This window comes from Mycetomoellerius zeteki, unplaced genomic scaffold (genome assembly GCF_001594055.1).
Source record: "Mycetomoellerius zeteki isolate Tzet28-1 unplaced genomic scaffold, Tzet1.0 scaffold167, whole genome shotgun sequence".
In the NCBI taxonomy this organism is placed as follows: Eukaryota; Metazoa; Arthropoda; class Insecta; order Hymenoptera; family Formicidae; genus Mycetomoellerius; species Mycetomoellerius zeteki.
The window spans coordinates 777,879-785,719 of record NW_017256623.1 but is presented as its reverse complement, the minus strand read 5'-3'; positions in this window follow the sequence as shown (position 1 = coordinate 785,719).

The window sequence follows — 7,841 nt, the reverse complement described above, 5'->3', positions numbered from 1 at the left end:
TATAATATCATACCGCAAGAACGAGCATCTGGATGAGTGAATGCCGGATGAATACCTGTTCGTTTATAGCACAAAGATGTCGATAAATAGTGTCATCTTAATTTAACTTTATCTACAATGAGATATTCTTACAAGTAGAGTCTTGAATTTATTTCTTTGCAACATACAGAAAATGTATGACGTTTATTTATTTTATGTTTACCATAGATCAAGATAAACGACGATATACGTTAAAGCGAATTAAAATTGCATTTATCTTTAAAACGATAAAAGAACTTGCTGAGACGCAAGTGCACGACTACCATTCTTTGAACCACGCAGTCATTTTCATAATGACAATGGCCGAAACAGCCCACACGTCATATTCATGATGAGTAGTTTACGATGCGAGTACCGTCACCTTCGCAAATCTCCTTCAGTCTGCCAGTTCAAGCTGTCTGCACTGCCCGACTTGCCTCATTAATGAATGTCTGGGCGAACGATTTCATTAAGATTCTGCTTTGAAAACGATCCAACGAAACAGATTGGCGATGTTTGTTATTATTAACCTTTTGTCTCTGTAAAAGACACTAGATAAAAAATATCTCGATTAATCAAGTGCACTTACTTGATAACGAACCTCTCACAGAATGATCGGGCCGATAAAATTACAACGGCAACATTCAACGTACAAGTACCTTCAAGTCACGTTTTTAGTCAATCGATATGTAAAACGAAATGATAGCGACACGCGGTTTGCTCGTCAACATTAATACCCCGTGGTTACTTACACAATCGTAGATCGCGATCCGATATCGGACGTAGTTATTATTATCCCACGAATGTCGTCAAGTCTACGATGTCACGATCAGTAGCCGTGCACATATTGCGAATGGATAGATACAATAACTCTAGTATGATAACGATCTCGTTTATGAGCAATTTCTGGACGAAGCCACCCCGATCATAACCACGAATGAGAGCAGTGTCATATTGTTGCGGCAAGAATATGCACCCTGCTGATCGTAGATGATCGAGGTAGGTAAAGGTATTCGTGATAGATTATGAATTTTTATCGATGTTTTATCAATAGGAGTTCTAAAGGCTTTTGAAGTTAACATTAGAAATAACGGTTATTATTGACTATTTTTATTTTTTAAATTAATATAATATTTCTGGGTAAAAGATAGAATTTTATCATTTTTTTACTTTTTAGTAATTAATAATGTCCTTTATATTGATGAAACATTTGAGGCGTGCCGGAACAAAACTGTATGTCATTTTTTAAATTTTATAGAACAAAGGAAAAACTTATTTTTTAAAATGTTATTTAAAAAATTCTACAAAAAATTAAGTTTTTCGAGTAAGAAACATTGGTATTTCCATAAATGTTAAATATTTTATTATTCACAAATTGTGATTACATACATACTGAATACTTTTGAAAATTTCAAGTAGAATGTTATATGTATATAACGAGAGATTAATTTTGTGATTATAGGTTTATGATGGATTCCATAAAATCCAAAAGAATCTAATTTATACAAAAGAATAGTTATTAATTTTTACGCGAGATTCAGAAAATATCTAATAGTGCTCGAGACACTTGTCGCGGAAATCGGTAATCTTAATGGGACACCCACATGCGATACTTGAAGGAAGCAGCTTCATGGCATTTCGAGGCTCGTATGCTTTCAGAACGCGTGTCCAATCGACTCGACACGGCGCAATCGGATTCCGTTAATTGCAAATTTATGGCGGCGCGTGTAGAATCGCGCGAAAGTCGGAAAGAAAATCGCATGGTGCGAAGCACAGAACGTCATTCCTCATAGACAAGTTAAGAATACCTATACCGTAGGAGATTCGCTATCGCCATGTTGTTAATTTATCTCCAATGTTAATCTGCCGATAGTATAATAAAGTTTCAGTTTTAATAATTAATTCAGAATAGGAATTCATTAAATTTTCGAAATTTTAACTTAAGGAATTTCGTACAAAGAATATTGTCTTTTTTCATTTTAAAGATAAGATTTTATTATATATAATATATACTTTTTATCAACTTTAATTAACTATAAATATTTCTATTCTGATATTTATAAAACTCTTATAGTCTTGATGCAAAAGGTTCTATCGGGATATTTCCATTTTTTATATCATTATCTGCTAATTTTCATATTACATTACTCGTTTGATTAGATAGCATGTCGGCTGTATAGATATTTTTTCCACTCACATTCTTCGCCATTTGTTCACTACGTTAACGGTCTTCATGATGGCGATATTCGCGGGCGCACGGCCCGCAATATTGCACGCGGCGTATGACTCATTCGACATCTCTTACTCGACCACGCGTGATTATTTCACGTTTGAAACCACCTCCGCGGTGGTAAGCATATACGCTGGTGCTTGTCGACATTGCCAACTCTCGTCTCGCACCGTCATTGTGCGCGCTACCATTGATCGCGTTGGCAACAATCGTTGCAAATTTCTTCGAGGCAATAATACATTGCGATCGCTTTCTTCTACGGCGATAAGATATGTCAAAAAAATCTGCAAAATATATTGTTTAAATTTGTCAAAATTTATTAATTATTTTCAAAAATTTTAACTTTATGGGGTATAAAAATAAAAATTGCCTATAATCCAGCAACCTTCTCTGTTACAAAAATAAATTTATTACCAGTGATGTTAGAAATCAACAAAAACTAAACTAAGAAGTTAATCAAAGATGAAGAAAAAAAACTTCCTGGCGCTTTTGCTGGATAAGGCAATGCGTCACCGTGTTCAGCTGAACAAACATTAAACAATGGTACCACGGTTAACATAATGCATCGTTAATGTCTTCCCGCACCCATCATGATTTTTCACCTGCTCGCCGACGCAAACGAATATATCTACATTTTAGAAACATATACCTAAGTGATTATTAGAATATCTTACTTATCACTATAAAACTAAAAATTATCGTAAATAAAATACTTAGATGTATTTATATAATATATTTTGCGTAACAAACGTGAGATTTTATTCGAAATTAATTCAGAATCAATTTTTTAAAGATATACTGTATTGAATTAAATGCGGAAGTACAATAATGCATGTAAAAAATGAAAACTCGATGGAGAAATGTACTTGAAAGATCGAGGAATTTCGTGATAAAAATCCGAATCGCGGTCAATCTCCATATACAATTAAAAATGTTTAATGAGACACTAAGAATGCTACGAACTATTCGCGGGGTTAATGGCCATTTGCACACAATGAAGGAAGGCACCCGCGATTATTACCGCCTGTGATATCGCGTAGGACACACATCGCCGACGTTACCTGTATTTCTAGACAAAGGAAAAGAATAACGAACCATCGCACTCGCGTGGTCTGACAGGTCGACACGTCATCCAAGATGCAATTAGATTCTTCATAGAATCAGGTTGCAATGAGACACAATAGAGAAACGGTGTTACGAACCAATTTTGTTTTCTCATTAATCACAAATTGCCCTATCAGGTCGCGAAAAGAATTTCGCGATATTTTCAATGCGAGATTTCTTGATATAACCGCAAAGTTCAATCTCTTCGCTATTTCACTCTGCCTTTGCCCCTCTCTGCGTTGCAGCATTTCCTGTCTCGATTCTCTTTGCGAAGTAAGAACGGTCATAAAACACACGATAGGGAGACAATATTCTCTCCTGACCAAACAATGGCTAACTTACGACGATCGTAAACAATCCCCTTATCCGCAGGTCGTTAGCGCTGCATAATAATTTTTCCTAATCCCCACCGCGCTTGCTTAGAATATCGAATTAGAATAATTTTGATCAGTACTCGCTTTTTTTTTTACTCCTAATTCAATATTTTTTACAGTCTGCGTCATATAAATATTAGGAAAATATTCTCTAAAAAAAAACTTATTTAATTTCAATGATATTTTTGGTAAAATTTTTAGTATGAATGATCAGTAATTTTTCATCGAGATGGAGTAGGGAGGAAAGATGAGAGGGATGATTTTGGGCGACGACATATGCTACCGATACGTCGTTTCGTCTTACACATGAGTCAGCTTCGGATTTAATGACACACGGTCGGTATATGCCATGCATTAGCGGGATACGTGCGGATGAAACTCGTGACACGTCTATTAAACTGACACAGCTACTTATTATCGAATGAAACATATACAGGAATTTAATGCCCTTTCATTGCCCGATTTTGTTACTGAGTTATTTTATTAAAATTTGTACTACTTTAAGTTTAAAATTAATACACATAAATATAAACAAATTTGAAAAGAAAAACAAAAACGTATTTTTTTAGTATTATTTTATTGTTGATTAATTGCTCTATTTTTGAATTTTCGATGATTACATCATTTAGAAATTTCATAAGATACAAATAAATTTGATATAATGGGGCCAGAATTAATTCCTGATTAGAAGTGAATTAGAGCATTCTATCTACGATTTGATATGTCAAGGATAATGTCAATGGCATTGAGCACTTAATAGTCTTAATAGATCTGCCTCTCGTAAATAAGTTGATCAATCTTTTTATCTGTGTGGTGTCAACGCTGAATGATAATGACATAATGCGATCAATTTTATCGTAGCAAACCCGATGGCATTGATTCGTGGCAAAATTAAAATCATTTTGACGCATAAAAAAACCGACGTCGGTGTCCACAGCAGCAGGCTCAAATAATTTATTTACAATCAGGTGTGATCTATCGACGATTGACGAGCGTGGGTGGATAGCGGACATACGATCCAACTCGGCGCTGAATCCTGGCATCAGTAAGAGAGGTCATTCTGACTCATTTGAACTAGCAGAGCGACGCATTAGCGACGGTGGCGATTGTCGGCGCCGCGATCATACTACACGATCGTATAAATTGAAACGCGATACGCGTAATATGATTTGCGGCGCGCACGGTGACAGATGTACACGCGCTGCGCCCGATAGAGGCCCACACACATATACTTTGCGGAATTAACAAAAATTTGACAAGTTGTCTGATTTATCTCGCGCGAGAAATCTCAGGGTTTTACGCTGATACGTCGGGACTTTTGTGCGAGATCGTTGTTAATCGTAGGCAATAAAACGCGCGATTTATGCATTAACAGCAACATGCCTTTAAAACTTGAAATTGACGTAAATGCGTGTGTGTTTGTGTGTGTAGTGGGTTTTATTCCGAAATATTTTATAGTGACTGGATTTCGTTTAGATATTATTTTTGAAGACGTGTGCCGTGAGAATTGCGAGAAACTTTCAATAACGTAGACATTTCGGAGTCTTTTTTTTTTTATTAAAATGTTTCGAATGAGATCTTGTAGTATTTAAATATATTTAATGATAGTGTATTATATATGAAATATATTATGCAGGAACCTCTAGTTATACAATCGTAAGCACTTATAAAAAACGGAGCAGGCCTATTACATTTACAAATTGTATTTCTAGAAAGAAATAAACGGAGCTGGGGAAGGAGAGGGATCTCGGAGATTTATTAATGTACCTGTCGACGCAACAGCGCGGACCACCCTCGAAGGACATGAAAGTTCTAAAAAAATCCCGCGGCGCGGGTTAATTAGCACCTCGAGCAAAACCGATTTCGCAACTGGGATCTCGGTCGATCGCGTACTTGGATGCGTCTCGAAACGAAAAACGGGTCAGTGGGATTGTGTACGAGAGAGGCCCCTCGGGGTACGTTCTCGCCGTGTCTTGGCTAAATCTATATACGTGTATCGATCGGAGCGCCGGTTACGCAATCGCAATTAAAGCGATCTTGTAATCGTAAGCGGGGCATAATTAACGAGCCGAATCGTGCCGACGCGCTCCGACCGTGTGTTGTCTATCGCGGCGCACGATCGCGCGGGCGTCCCCGCGGGCCCCGTAAGTAAGCGCAATTTGCCATATTGTCTTTAATAATCCCGTCTAATTAGTTTTGTCTCCCGTTTATATCGATCGTTAGTCAAGAGCACGACCGACTCTTCGCCGATACTCGAGAGACGGAAGAGAAAGCACTGGCGTCTACCCACGCGTTCTACTCGAAGTAGGCAAAAATGCTCAAAAAACGTCTGCGAAGTTGTAAAACTACGTGATTACCCGTAATAAACGATTTTTAATGCCGAAACGACCATGGCTTTACTTGTGGCGCTATATTCGCTCGTGAATAGACTATTATTTAACGGCAGATTTGTCTAAACGAACTTGCTTTCTGATCTGATATCTGAAAAGGTAAATAGTTGAAGATGGCAGATTTTTTAAACCGAGCATTTATATTTAATGCTATAATTATGATTCTTTTATTTCTAAGATTGATAAGATAGATATTATATGTATATTAAATGTTACGCGCAAGGAAATATATATTAATGGTTGTTTTACAATGTGCTCTTTGTTTCCTGTTTCTTGCTTTTTACCTTTTGCTTTTTTCCTCTTTGTGATCGTTTATCGACAATTATATTTCTTGATATGTGTTTTCTGTTTCTTCTGAAGTTCGTTAACGTTTATCTCGAGCAACAGAAAACGAAAAACGGGATAAGAAGCAAAAAGGCAAGATACAAAAAATAGCAAAAAGCAAGAAACAGGAAACAAAAAGCATTGTAGAATAGACTTTTTAATATTTTTGTATTTGTGTTAGAAATGTCACTCAAGTCTTCGTTAATTTTTTGTTGAATTTTTAATATATTCAAGAATATTAATTTAACATAATGTAGTTATAGGTATTATTTGAATGTTTTATGTTAAATCGATATTCAATATTTCGTAAAAATTAAAATAATACAATTTATAAATAAAAATGAACAAATAACACAAAAATACACGGAGAGAATTTTCTTTTAAAATTACCCTGAATATATGGTAGTTGTGGTACAATACAATATTTTAAAGATTTTTACTATGCACTTCAGTAAAATTGATCAAACTTATTTTATACTTTATTGTAGTTTTATTAATGAATGAGGGGAGAGATTTATATTAAAATTCTTCGAAATATAATGATGTCCCACGACTGTCATATTTTCAGGATAAATTCTAAAAAAAAATTCTCTCCGTGTAGTGTATTGTAAAACTTAAATTCTAAGATAAATGATTATAGGCAGATTGTTCCATCTTTTGGTAAAGTTTACCTGTTAGGTAAATCTGGCAATCCGCGCACGTAATTGGATAATCTTGCTACTTACCTAACAGGTAAACTTTACCAAGAAGTTGAAACAATCGGTCCTAAAATGTATTAATTTAACATATTATAAATTAATTGTTAATTTTAATGAAGAAGTATAATTACTTATAAATTGTGTTAATGTTACGTTTTTGTATTAATTTTTTTTAAATATTTGTTACTTCCAAAAATATTTGTCCTGTATTAAATTAACATAAAAAATTGAGTGGATTGTTTGAGACATATGAACTGTGTTAAATTTTCCAACTTCCGTACATGAAGTAAAGGTAATACCACAACAAGAAAACGATAAAAGAACGGAACCGGTCGTAGGTCGCAGACTTATGAGCCAATTAGATTTTATCCATTTGCATAAGTAGAAACCAAGGAAGACACCTTAATTATTTCCTAGTCGTTTTTACATTTTAATTTAATTTCTTCAAACAAACAGACATTTCACGGCGCGCATAGGTCAATCCGTTTACTGCCGAATAGAGAATGAAGTAATTTTATCGCGGAATCGTTCAGATTGCCTGGTTATAATGGAAGGAATTTACGATTCACAAATTCGTTTCCCTCGAAGTCTGACGCAGCTGGTAGAATTGAGACGCGAACGCGATGCAATCCTGACGACGCATTCATAAGAGGACCTGCTGCTACTTTGACCCGATTAATCATAGAGCGGCTGCGATACAAAC